At 41.2% G+C, this 13,961-nt stretch overlaps 1 protein-coding gene across 2 annotated transcripts in view; it reads right to left on the minus strand.

Annotated features, from left to right (window-relative positions):
• The window catches only part of SPIN1 (spindlin 1), a 53,978-nt gene that overhangs the window by 38,603 nt on the left and 1,414 nt on the right, over positions 1 to 13,961 (minus strand). The window lies entirely within an intron of this gene.

The following is a 13,961-nucleotide window of genomic DNA, read 5'->3' on the forward strand; positions in this document are numbered from 1 at the left end:
CCACAAAAACTCTGAAGCCTGTGGCTCTACAAAGGTTACCTCCAGGAACCAACATAGAGAATGGCAAACTCCCAGCGGAATGAACTGGTAGGCTAGACAACTCCCCTGAAAGCTAGAAAATCAAAATCTTAAAGAACTACCCTAACAACTATCAGGAACCAGGTTTCCTATAGGAATGTTGACTCCAGGCAGGGCAGGAAATACAAATCGCGGATCCTTAAGTCATACCAAAAGCCAGGAAGCTACAAGACTAGTGTCAAAGAGGAAAGGGTTCTTTTTATGTTCTTAACTTTTATGTATGTTTGCAAATTTTCATGATAAAATCTTGAATACATACACTGACACACAAAATTTAAGTTTAAAGCATCAAAGAACTGAAGACAAAAGCACACCATAGGCAGGAGTTAAAAAGGCAATCCTACCCGGAAGCACACAAGGACCACTTCTTCCCATGAAAGCAGCGGTCAAGTGCTAAGAGGTTGGCTGAAAAGCCAACAGTTTTGCAAGGCCAGGGTCCAGAGACCTGAAGCTAGCGACACCCAATGGGAGAAGGGTTGGAGAACTACATTCCAAGGTTCTCTCAGGAGCAAAGGATAGTATGAAGACAGGCAAAAACGACACCCCATCTCAACTCATACCTTGACACCCCTCCCACCCCCAACCAACTTGTGTTAAATCCACTGCACACATCTCAGATGCAGTGGAAAGCATAAGCTGTCTTCAAGAATATACTCCTACACCCTAAATTATTTCATCATTTTTAAATGTAGTCTACTGCATGTGCATATGTGCACACATGAGCCAGCCCACAAGGAGAAAACAAAAACTAGCAGAAATAAAAAGTAAAAAACAAACCAAAGAAAGCATGGGAGTATTAAGACATCAGAGTTACAAAATCAACTCTAAGGGGGGGGGGGAGAACATATAGGAATAAATAAAATTGTTAAATGAAAAATTAAAAGTACAAGTAGTATATTTAAAGACATAAGAAACAAAACTGGTTAAAAAAAAAAACTATCAAAGAACCAGATTTTTCCAGAGGTTAAAAAAAAAAAAGAATAAACTCAATGAGCTTGAACAGAGGTTGTCTAAAAATTAACATTAGCCTACTATGAAAAGGCGGGAAAAATATGTAGAATGAATCATGGAAGAAAGAGACTACAGAGGTTTAATGGTTTAAATGAACTCTCAGAAATTAGTAAGAGACCCTCCCTGTAGCTCAACAGATTAAAGCGCAGCACTATGAAGCTACCCACAGCCACTATAGCACAAGTTGGATCCTGGGCCAGGGAGCTGACAGACATGGTGCAGCAGACCTCTCCAGATCTACCCAGTGCTCCGCTCAGCATTATTTCAAACAATCTGCCTATTCTGCTCCCCACTCTTGTGTCTGGTGAATCTTCTCATCTCCCTGCACTTTGACCCGTATCCCAGTTCTTGTATGCACCCCAGTTCTTATATGCATAAATAAATCTTGAAGAAGAAAAAAAAGAAACAAAACAAGGCAGCAGAAAAAGTTAAAAACATTAACACCTACAAACTTCAAAAGAATGAAAGATACTAAAATTCAGGGTGACCTATAAAAACAAAATACAATTTAATTAAGAACACATCAGGGTCTCTCAAATGGTGCAGGGTTTGCTAAAGTACTCTCAGTGCTATGAAGCTGTCACCAGTCACTGAGGCACGAGTTCCATCCCCAGTCAGGGAGCTGGCCCACATGACCCAGCAGACCTCTAATGTCTCTCCCACTGCTTCCTTCAATTATGTATTTTAGTAGTTCTACCTGTTGTACTCCCCATTCTGTCTTTGGTGAACCCCCACCCACCTCTGGCCTACACACCAGTTTCTGTGTGTATAAATAAATTTAAAAAATACAAATCTTTAACACACACACACTCTTTCTCTCTCTAGTAACATCAGTCACATCATAGTAAAAATACTGAAAACAAAGACCAACAAAAGAAAAAAATCGTAAAACTCTGGGTGGGAAAAAAAGACAAATTTAATTTGTAGAAAATTAAAGTAACAGTTTACTTCTTATAAAACAGAATGGAAGCTGAAGTTGTAATTCATAACTTCCTTCAACGCCTTAGAAGAAAACTGACAAGTTAGGATTCTACACACACCAAAAATATCCCTCAAAAAGGAAAATCAATTTGCACATATCAAGACTAACACTTAGTTCACTATAAGCACTCACACAACAGATAGGAAACAAAGAGTGCTCTATAGGCAATAAGAAAATGTTCAAGTCCAGTGTGACTGTTGATAGTGGGAGAAGATTTAAGAGGAACAGGGGACAAAAGGGAAATTTTGTAACCACTACTGAATTTTCCTGCAAACCTAAAATTGCTTTAAAAATACAGAACTGAGTTACCAGAATTGAGGCTATCGGAAGGGAATGGAGGGGTGGAAACAAAGGAGGAAGGTAGTCTAATGGGCTATGGTGGACGATTCACTGCGGCTCTCTAGTGGAGAATGCGGTACAACATACACTTTAGAGGTGTAAACCTATATAACATACCCTAAAACACAGACGGACTATAAGCCAGTTTTGTCTCAAGCATAATTTTAAAAGAAATATACAGACAAACCTCAAAATACTTTGGGTTTGGTTCACACCACCCCAATGGACCATACACTACAAGAAAGTAAGTCACGTGAGTTTTCTGGTCTCAGTGCATGCAGGCATGCATACATACATATATGCATATATATTGTGTTTACATTATACCACTGTCTAAAAAAAAAAAAAGTACTCAATAACCATAATTAGAGTAACTTCAGTGCTTTTAAAAAAAAAAGTTAGGGCCCTCCCTGGTGGCACAGCACTAAGAAGCTAAAACCACTTCAGCATGAGTTGGATCCCCAGCCCCAGAACTGACCCACGCACATGGGGCTGCAGACCTCTCCTGGCCCACCCACTGCTCCCCTAAGCAGTGTACTTCGTCAGCCAGCCTGTTCTTCTCCCCACTCTGGCTCTGGTGAATCCTCTCACCGCCCCGGCCCCTTTGGCCTGTATCTCAATTCTGTATGCATAAATAAATCTTTTTTTAAATGTAACCATTATCTGAGCCCTTCAGCAAATCATAATCTTTTTGCTGGGTGTTTTACCTCAATGTTGTGGTGTTGCTGAAGGCTAGGATGGCTACAGTAATGTATTAAAATAAGAAAGAAGCTTGCCACATGGGTTGACATTCCCTTTCAGGACAGACTTCAATTTATCTGTATGTGTCGTTGTTTGGTAATATCTTACCCATGGAACTTTCAAAACTGGAGTCTATCTTCTCACACACTGCAGCTGCTTTATCAACCAGGTTTGTGTAATATCCTAAGTCCACTGCTGTCATTTCAACAATGTTCACAGTTTCTTTATCAGTAGACCCCATCTCAAGAAACCATTTTCTTTGTTCATGTAAGAAGCAACTACTCCTACTTAAAAGATTTATCATGAGGTTGTGACGTAGGCTATGCTACCCATGCTGTCTAATGACATGGCCTGGCAATGGGGGAAGACTCCCGAGAAGATAGAGGCCGTTTGGTTCCCAAGAAGACATACTTATGGGAGTCTCCATAGAAATGCTTACCAAACTACCTGGTACTTGTTCTTGGTTAATAGCAATTGTATCTGACCATCAAGCAATTCCTGGCCCTCTTTTGTTTGCGGCTTAATTCGGCCTTGAGAATTGGTTACAAAAAATGTTTAATATCTGACAATGGTTTTCTCAGAAAAGTACCTTAGCATGAATCAAGAGAGTAGACTGTCTTTAGGAATGTAGATAAACATGATCAAGATGTGAAAGCTTCCTCCCGGGACTTTTGAGGGACTTAAAGAAACAGATCTGGATTTAGATAGAGCCTGAGAAAGGAATGTTCAACCCTTTTAACGTCAATGGACTTAATGATTTGCTGCCTTGTATGAGATGCTGACTGGAATGATTGACCATGCTGAGAAAATGGGGATGCCAATTGCTTTTGGTTTTCTTTCCATGATCAAAAGAATTTTTTTGTAACATGTAGGCACAAAAGGTTTGGTGTAGCCATGGGAATAAATGTGATAATTGTTGAAGATTTGCTTCAGTGCCTATACTGATATAATCTCAACTGCTTGAAATAAAGACCTGCTGAAGTTTTTGGCAGGAGACACTCACACCACCTCAGGTGTCTGTGTCTTCCTCACTCATCTCGCTGATGCTGTCCCATCTCACAGGAACCCCCCACCCCCACCCCGACTCTTCCTCTGTGGGAGCTGGTCTCTGGCAAGACTGCAGGATTCAGTCACCTCTTCAGGCTCTACTTCTAATCTCTTGATATTTTCAATGCACCTGCAGTTACTATATAGTTTTGAACCCTCAGTCACCCATAAGGGTTAGAAGAAACTCACCCATAAGAGTTAGAAGAAAGGTTATGTTGTCCTTCTTTGATCATGTTTTTAATGATTCTAGAATGGTGAATCCTCTCCAGGTTTTCAACTGACTTTGCCCAGATCCATCAGAGGAATCTATGGCACCTAGAGCATCACAAAATGAATTTCTTAAATAACGAGACTCAAAAGTCCAAATTACTCTTTGATCCATGGGCTACAGAATGGGTGTTGTATTAGCAGGCATGAAAACATGATCTTCTAGTACACCTCTTGGTGGCTAGAACTCTTGGTGGCCATGTGGACTATCAGTAAGCAGTAATATTTTGCAAGGAATCTTTCTTTCTGAGCAACAGATCTCAACAGTGAGCTTAGAAGATAACATTAAACAAATGAAGGCTTCATTGTCTCATTTACTGAACACAGACAGGAAAGATTAAGCATAATTCTTAATGGCCCTAGAATTTTTCAGAATGGTAGACATACTGGTTTCAACTTGAAAGTCACCAGCTACATTAGCCCCTAGCAAGCATCAGTCTGTCCTATGAAGGTTTGAAGTCAGTCAAACTTTTTCTCTGTAGCTGTGAAAGGTGTAGATGGTATCATCTTCCAACACTGAAAATCTGTTGTTGGAATTGCCACCTTCAATAATAATCTTTAATTACAGCTTCTGACAACTCACTGCTTCATCTTGCACTTACATGTTATGGAGATGACTTCCTCCCTTAAGTCTCATGAACCAACCAACCTCTTCTAGCTTCTAACTACTCTTCATAGAATTAGAGTTAGGAATTCACTCAGAAGTTTGCTTTGGCTTCAGGGAGCGTAGTAGCTGGTTCGATCTTCTATCAAGATCACTTAAAACTTTCTCCAAATCAGCAATAAGGCTGTTCTGCATTCTTACTAATCATGTACTCACTGGGGAATAACATTTTTAATATCCTCTTAGAACATTTCCTTTGCCTTCACAACCTGGCTGTTTGGGACAAGAAGCTTAATTTACACCTATGCAGGTGCTCTACTTGCCTAAGTTCAATCATTTCAAGCTTTGATTTAAAGTGAAACATATGGCTCTTCGTTCTGTATCAACACTGAGAGGCCACTGAAGGGTTAACTGACCTAATTTCAGTTACCATCTTGTCTCAGAAAATAGGGAGGCCCAAGAAGAGAGCGAGATGGAGAAACAGATGGTCAGTGGAGCATCTACTGAGTCCACCAATTACAACATTAACACGATCACAACCACAAATCACCCTAGCAGATATAATGATGTCTAGAACATTGCAAGAATTACCAAACTGTGTCAGAGAAACAAAGTGAATAGATACTGTTGGGAGAAAAAGGGTTTCTTTGCTGTTTTTTCTCTTTAGCTTAAGCCCTTAGCAACGGCAGGATGGGCGAGAGCTTCAGTCTTTGTACTGCCAGAAAACTCAGAAGCCATGGATGACCAACAGTCATGATAAACGGCACAAGAAAGCCCAAAGGCCTCCAGGCCTCCCCTTTTGGAGGTACTGCCTGTGAAAAGGGAATTATGCTGAAAAAGGAATTGAAGCAACAGAGCCAGATTCAGCTAGTATGTCAGAGTCCAGCTGACCAAGAACAAGGGGAAAAACACAGCTTTGTACCCAATGATGGCTGTTTGAATTTTACTGAGGAAAATGATGGATTTGTATGTGCAGGATTTGGTCACAAACGTCATAATGCTGGTGACATTCCCAGAGTCTGCTTTAAAGTTGTCAAAGCAACCAATGTCTCTCTTTTGGCCACAAAGGCAAGAAAGAAAAACCAAAATTCTAAGTTTTGGTGGCAAAAACACAGCAGCAATAAATTTTCACATGCCATCAAAAAAGGGGGGAAATGGCACCCGGATTAGTCTGTCTCAGGGTTGTCAGACTTTTACTTTGTGAAAACACAGTAGTAAAGCACAATTCCTGTGAAACACAATAAATGAGGCATGCCTATAAAGTCTACTTTGAAATAAAATGTTTGTCAGGATAGGTTAATAAGTAAAACTATGGTTACAAATCCCTACTCCTCACTCCTTTCCCTGCCCCCTTCCCCTCCCTCTGCTCACTGCAGAAGAGGGAAAAACACACACTGCAGGAAGCTCCCTTTGGAGACTGAGTCAGCAGAAGACAAGCATGCTCAAGCCTCCCCACTGCTCTCAGTCTGCAGGCAAGTCGCTACTGCTCACCTTTCCCAGGCCAAGGCAATCAGGAGGCCACACGTAACTCAGGAGACAGGAACCAGAGGAGACCAATCTTACCACTCACCCACAAGAACGACTAAAATCAAAACTACCAATACCTATTTGTAGGGTGAGGATTTGGACCCTCAAGAATCCACTCATTAGTGTTAATAAAAATGAGCTTTTCCATGGTGGAAAAGTTTGGTGTTATCCTCTAACACTGGACACCACCTAGCAACTCTCCTAAATCTACCCAACACAAGCTTGTAAGAAAATTAGCGCCTGAATGTCCATGGCAGGTCCACTCACATAAGCTCTCTGATGGCTCTGCCAATGTGTCGGTCTCCTGAATGGCCCCACCATGCAGAGCTGAAGGGACAGCAACTGCACCACTATAAAGCTCTAGACACCACCCACTCCACACATCCAACAGGCACTTTCTAGCCAATGCCTGGCCACAGTAAAACGCTAAAGCAGGCCCATTCCTGCAACTATGGACTTTCCTGTCCCTGTCTTTCGCTGAGCAACTCCTCACTGGCCTGGCTTACCTTCTCAGAACTGACTTCATTCACACATTTCCTAACAGTTATTTTGTCCATCTCTTTCTCCCCCTACACATCAGACCTACAAGTGACTGTAAACTACCTCCACAGCAGAACCCGGGGAGGGGGGGGGTGTCAAGGTCTCCAGCTTAATAGGATTCTGAAGTAATGTTTTCCAGATTCCACTCCTTACCAATCACATGCTCTCACAAACTGAGAGTCCAATTTATACTATCCTTTAAGGAAATCCTAGGAGCTTTCAAGCCCTGTATGTGGAAACTGAGCCAGGAACTTAACACCCTGAGTCCTTCATTTCACTGGGTAAATTTCTAACTTGGTTAGGCTGAATCACACTCACCAATCCCTTTCTAGGCAGAGCACAAGAGTATTAGGCATCAGGTAAAGGGTGCAAACGAATGGATACATGTGGTAGCCCTCAACAGGGATCTCGCCCTCACCTCACTGATGGAGGTGTATATGTGGTGAACCTACCACACTACTCTACTTTCCCAGGCTCTGTCAGCACCTTAGACTCTGGACCAAGAGAGTGTTTGGTGCCACAAAAGGGCACAGTCCTACTTGACACCCATACAACCACACTAATCAGAGCAACAGACTTCATAGCTTTCAATCTGCCCCACTTGACTCTGCTCTCCAGTTCACACCTATGTCCCTTTCCCACATACCCACCCAATCAACTGCCTCTGGGCATGGTTTGAAAGACAACAACCTTGTCTACATGCTGCTTAGACAGCCCAGCAGTGTTATCTCAGATTTCTAAAGAATCAGAGAGATAGCTTCCTGTACAGCAGACAGGACATTTAACTGCATGTCTCAGTCTTTTCAATGGGCACTCTAACCCCTGGCCAGGGATTCACCACCCAGGCGCTGAGGTACGTACTAGGAGAGCAATTATGGATGGACATGGAACCAGTCTCTGTTTTCACTGGGAAAACAATGTTAACACTGATTTTGGCAGGCACCTGGGAAAAACAAAGTGTTTCAAGGAGAACTTAACTTCAGAGAATTAAAAAAAAAAAAAAACTTCATAAATTAGATGGTTGTAGTGGTGGATAATTACATGAAAATCTCACAACTCACACAAAAAGAAAACTTCATAACAAAGGTGATGCTTGACTCTGCCTTAAAAGACAAGGAATAATTGAAGAAGGAAAACGCATTTCAGAGAGTAAAGGAACAGGTGCCAACCTATGCCGCTGGAGAAGATGACAGCAAAGGAGACTGAAGGACTAGCAAGCTAAAACAAGGAAAACAGGGAGGCAGTAGGGGTGAGGGGAAGGCAGCAACACAGTAAAAGTGTATGTACAGGAAGTCCTCGCTTAACAATGTCCAAAGGCTCTTGGACATTAAGCAAAAGAAGTGGATCAAATCCAATCTGACCACAGACTAATTGATAGAATCAAGAGTTCAGTTTCTATGAGTATTTTGGTCACAGAACATCACCTAACTTCTAAATAACAAAAATACTTGTAATATTCTTCAATCATTTTCCAAACCACTCACTCCATCCAGTTCAACGGCCAGACACTATCCTGGGCACAAGATGAAGTCCAACTCTAGAGCGGCCAACCTTCCATTACAGGGAGCGTGCACGCACACACACACACACACACACATCCCCACACTCACTCAGCGTGGGACCACTGAGACACACTGATAAACCTCACATAAGCACATCTTTAAGATGTGAGGAAAATCTGGTGAGAATGTGCACATTCCACAGACAGTGGCAGCAACAGGAAATACTGTTTTGTCTCATCAATAACAAAAATGAAACAGTATTATTCAAGGGCCTGCTATACCTCTGAGGTCATGTTATTAAGTTTCTGCCTCTAAAGCAATGGGTAGACACTGAGGGTTTGAAGTGAATAGATGACATAATCAAATTTTTTAAATGCAATTTTGTCAACTTTTTAATGTACGTTTTACCTAACAACCTATCTCAAGCTTATACCTGCACAAATACAATATGCACACAAGATTAATTCACCTAATATAATCCACATGCTCATTAGGAGACGAACAGCAACCTAAACTGAGAAAGAGATTACATGGAAGTGACCTCCAGACTTCATTAAGTAAAGATGAAGAAAGAGAACAGTGTAATGATTTATATCTTTTAAGAGAGCAATGGAAATAAAACATAGCAATGTACTTTCATTTGCAAAAAATGAAAACACTTGAATAATTCAGAAACTGCTACAAATGTAAAGGAGAGCAAGACTATAAACACCCCTTCTCAGCATAACTTTGCCTTCTGAATTACATTTAATGTCTTACGTGCTGACATTATGGGGGAAAAAAAACCTAAAATAAAAAATTAAAACATAAGGATTTCAGGGCCTTCCTGGTGGCACAAGGGTTAAAAATCTCTCAGTGCTAGCAAGCTGTCACCAGCACAAGTTCAATCCCCAGCAAGGGAGCTGACCCACACAGTGCAGCAGACCTCTCCTGACCGGCCTGATGCTCCCTTCAGCAATCTATTTCAGTAGATCCACCTGTTCTGCTCCCCACTCTATCTATGGTGAGTCCTCTCAACCCCCAAACCCTCACAACATGTACCTCTGGCCTATATCCCAGTTCTTGTATGCACAAATAAATATAAATATTTTTTTAATTAAGGATTTCATGCAAACAAATCAGAGAATCAAATTGGTAATGTCATCTGTGGAGAAATTAATTGCAAATGACTTTATAATTCAGAATGTCAACTGTATATCCTTATGTTATATACAGGAAAAAAAAACTAGGAAATGTAAACCCACAATCATTTTATTACCATTAAGGATTTCAAAACTATTACATTTACATTATAGCTTTTAAGGGAAGGTAATGTTGCTAAGAATGCAACTTTAAAATTTTCAACTTTAGAGAAAAAGGACAAAAGCAGAGTAAAACCTCTATAGTGCAAGATTTTAATTTGAAATATCAATACAATATATAAATACATATGTTTTGTGTAGTGAAAGCAGGGATGCCCAACAGCAATAAGGACACACAGCATCAGATTATGGTCTCTAAATCCCACTCCCCAATCAAAGAACTGGGTGATAGGTACTGAAGAGGAAAAGCACATAGTGAATCTCAGACACATTGTGTCAGGAAGCAAGAGATTAACAGGGCTGCATCCCAACTAGCTTGAAAGTACCACACTAGACCCAAATCAGCACAAGACGAGGAAAAAGAAAAATGACTACTTGATTAAAACATATTGAATGCATAAAAATCCATGGGTTCAATGATTTACCAGAAAAAGCAAAAAGAAAACAATTCAAATCACCACCCAATTATGTACACAGGAAAAAGGATAGTCTTATTCAGTCAGGCCCTGAAACTCAAGCGGGTAACAATTATTCAAGTGTATGAGTATACATACACACTGTTAAGTATGTATGTTCAGAATTATACAGCCTTTATAGTAAATAATATGCAGATCCTTTGCCAAACTTAGGTTATAAGGACATAACTATAAGCAATTGAACTCACTGTAAACAAATACAATCTGTTTAAAAACAAATTTAAAGGCATTACTATAATCTAAAAACATCTAAATGTTTTACTAGTATCTTCATTTACTCAACATTTGGATAAAATATCTATGTTGAATAGATCCTTCCTCCAACCCTTAAAAAAAGTCAACACATGTAATATTCTAATAACTCCAGATTGACACCCCCCTCCCTCATAGGCCTCATCTGTCTTGTCTAATGGGCTGAATGCTGGGCACTATAATGCCTACACTGTAACACCAACACTTCTAGGTGTTCAAAACACAGCACAGCCCTGTTACTGACATCCCCCATGGGATGTTGACATAAAGAATTATTTCATAATTGTTGATACAAAGAATTATTTCAAATTTGACCCCAAATGCATGCCTAGACAGATTGGCCATGCCAAACTACAGGTAGCAATGAATTGGGCTTGGAGCCTGGAAACCAGGCCCCAAGGGGGGGGCTCTTAGTTCTCACCTCCATAAGGAGAGAATTCAACTTCCAGACCAGAGTTAGAGAAGCAGCAATTCATTGTCTGAGAAAGACAGGAAAGCTCTTCTTTCCCCAGGGGGTGGCCACTGAGGGGACAAGAAGCAGTTTTTGTGAGTATGGAGAGCATGGGTTGGGGGTTCAGACTCTGACTGTCTGGGCATTGTCTCTTGTTGACTGGTTTAGGCCCACTGGGTCTCCCAAGTTGCTCGATCTGTTCTCCCTAGAATGAGCTTTGGTCTGCTGCTTTGGCACCCTGAGTTTACTGAGTTTTACTTGGGTCGGGACACCATGACCCTACCTGACTGCCTGACTGCCTATACTGAGCCTAAATTCCTCATTCAGCATCCACAATAATAACATTATCTTCACCAATAGCAACAAGGCACCTGCTACCTGCAGGAGCCCTAGGAATAGCTGTGACCTCACTGGAACCTATCTTGTCATCAGAGACCTCTTCACTTATCACAAATAAATACATATAGATGAAAACAACAGCTATCTTTGGATTGGGATTCAAATCTAGGATGATCTCAGCCACTCTCCATCAAGGTTGCTGCCCCTCCAGGGATGCTTTTACCACTTCTCTATAGATTCTTGACCCTCCAGAACAGCACTTCACTTCCCAGGCACTGAAGTACAGAACCGCCTCACCATGAGCATGTTCCCTACCAGACTACAAGGTCTCCAAGGATACATCTTCTGCAGAGTGTGCATATGTAACTTGCTCTAGAAAGAAATTCTGGAAATTTTAATGTCGTAAAATAAGCACCCAATAAAGATTTGATTATGAATTAAATTGAATACTGGGGCACAACTAGTTTATTTCAACATGAAAAAAAAAGTTACTCCTATCCTTTGCAAGTGGGGGAAGAAGGCAATCAACCACCACTGGCGCCAGCTGCTGTCTTTCAGGAACTATACTGGGAACTCTAGAAATTTGTTTCATTTAATCCTAGTAGCTTTCCATCATAAATTTCATCCCAATTTACAACTGAGCAAGAGAAAGTTTAAGAAGGGTACATGATGACTCTGGTGGTAAGTGGCTCTGGAAATGCGGAGAAGAGGGTTTCAACCCAGAAGTTTTATTTAAAAGGACATACTACCTTCATTTGCAAGTCAAGAGGTAATCACACCCTTCTGCAACACTTAGGCAAAATAGTTCATTCCCTTCTTCCAATTTCTTTTCATTCAAGAAAAAGGAAAGAAAATATCTAATAAGTAAAAAGAATTTACATAAGTATGTGTATCTACAAACTGCTCCTTCTCCATAAGTTAAGATTTTAACGGCAAAATTAAAAGAAATACCCAAGGCATTAGTTTTAATTTTTTAAATAATCCACATAATTGTCTATTCAGAAAAAGCAGTATCCTCATTTCTAACAAACAGGAAAAAAATGCTAACAAAGAGTGAGACCAGTGACATGTAATTGTGTGCAACAAGGTAAGATTAGAAAGTTAAATGAATTCTCATGATTTTCAATAGAGCAAGAACCAAATTTGAGGTATTGCACATAAAATACACAAGTACACAAAACCCTATCCACCTTCCAATTTACAATTAAGGAAAAAGTTCCACTACCAAAGACACACTGTGGGACACCAATAAACTAACATTTATTTCACCATTACTTAGATTTCACAGGTGACGCAAGATATGTAAAGCACTAAAGACCAAACAGAAAGGAATCAGGCCAAACATACTACAGCAATATGGTGATGTGAACTGTGGCCCTAAGAGAAAAGAACCTGAATACCACTGTTTCCTAAACTTAAGTGACCAAGAACCCTTTGTTTCTCATGTATCATCTCTTTAAACTGGAGTCACAAAGAACTCCACCAAAAGTAACATTAATTCAGATATTCCAAAACTAAGTAAATAGGGTTACTGTATTCTGAATAAGATATTTGGGTGCTTTCAGAAACAGTACTAAATAAAATTGCAGGATGAACTGAAATTTTTTTTTTTTAATTCTAAGTTAACCATAAAGAGATGGCCAATGACCCTTCTGCCTTACCCATTTCACAGCATTTTAACAGGAACCATTTCACTACTCAAAAGATTACAAGAATTTCCTTTCCATTTACTCACAATACCTACCACCCATAATTCTGACAACCTTTATATGTAATTATCAAGCCTGATAATGAACATTCTGTAAATTAGTAGCTACAACAATTTTTGGTGCTTGTCCACTAGTGTGGGGGAGGGGAACAGGGCAGTCTCGATTTCACAGCCTCTGTAGTGTCCAAAACCCATCAGTGTGTGCTCAAACTCCATCTGTCCTGGCACCCCTCAGGGTGGGTTTGACCTGCACTTCCTGACAAGCTATACGGAAGGCATCCACCCTGAAAGACTGCAGAGCTGCTTCCAGAAGATTCCAGCAGAAGGAAGTTGTCAGGTCTTGGCATGTGGGCATGTCTGCCGTCCTTGGCTCAGGGCACGTCACAGCTAAAACACTGACCCTATCTTTACTTGCTTTCGGATGTTCACGCTAAAAGGGCCAAAAATCACTGCACTTCACCATGCGCGAATCACCCTTTCCAAATCCATAAATAAAACATAAAGGCGAGTACGCGTAAAGGGGCTGCGGAAGAAGACCGGTCGCCTTCGGGGCGTGCACCCCGATTCTGGATACATCAGGAGCATCCCTGGTGAAAGGCCGAGGCGCTGCGCAGTTCCCGCCGGGAGCGTGCCCGCGCACTCGGGGCCAAGGTCACTGTCCCCGGGGCGGAGTGCCGGCCCCGCGAGGGACCCGCACACTGACACCTACCGAACCCCACCCGCTACCATCCCACCGCCCGCCCCGCAAGGAATCCAATGCCAGGCTACCCGTCCCGCACCCCCCCACCCGTCCCCA

Source organism: Condylura cristata, unplaced genomic scaffold (genome assembly GCF_000260355.1).
Source record: "Condylura cristata isolate star-nosed mole 26May11 unplaced genomic scaffold, ConCri1.0 scaffold00017, whole genome shotgun sequence".
In the NCBI taxonomy this organism is placed as follows: Eukaryota; Metazoa; Chordata; class Mammalia; order Eulipotyphla; family Talpidae; genus Condylura; species Condylura cristata.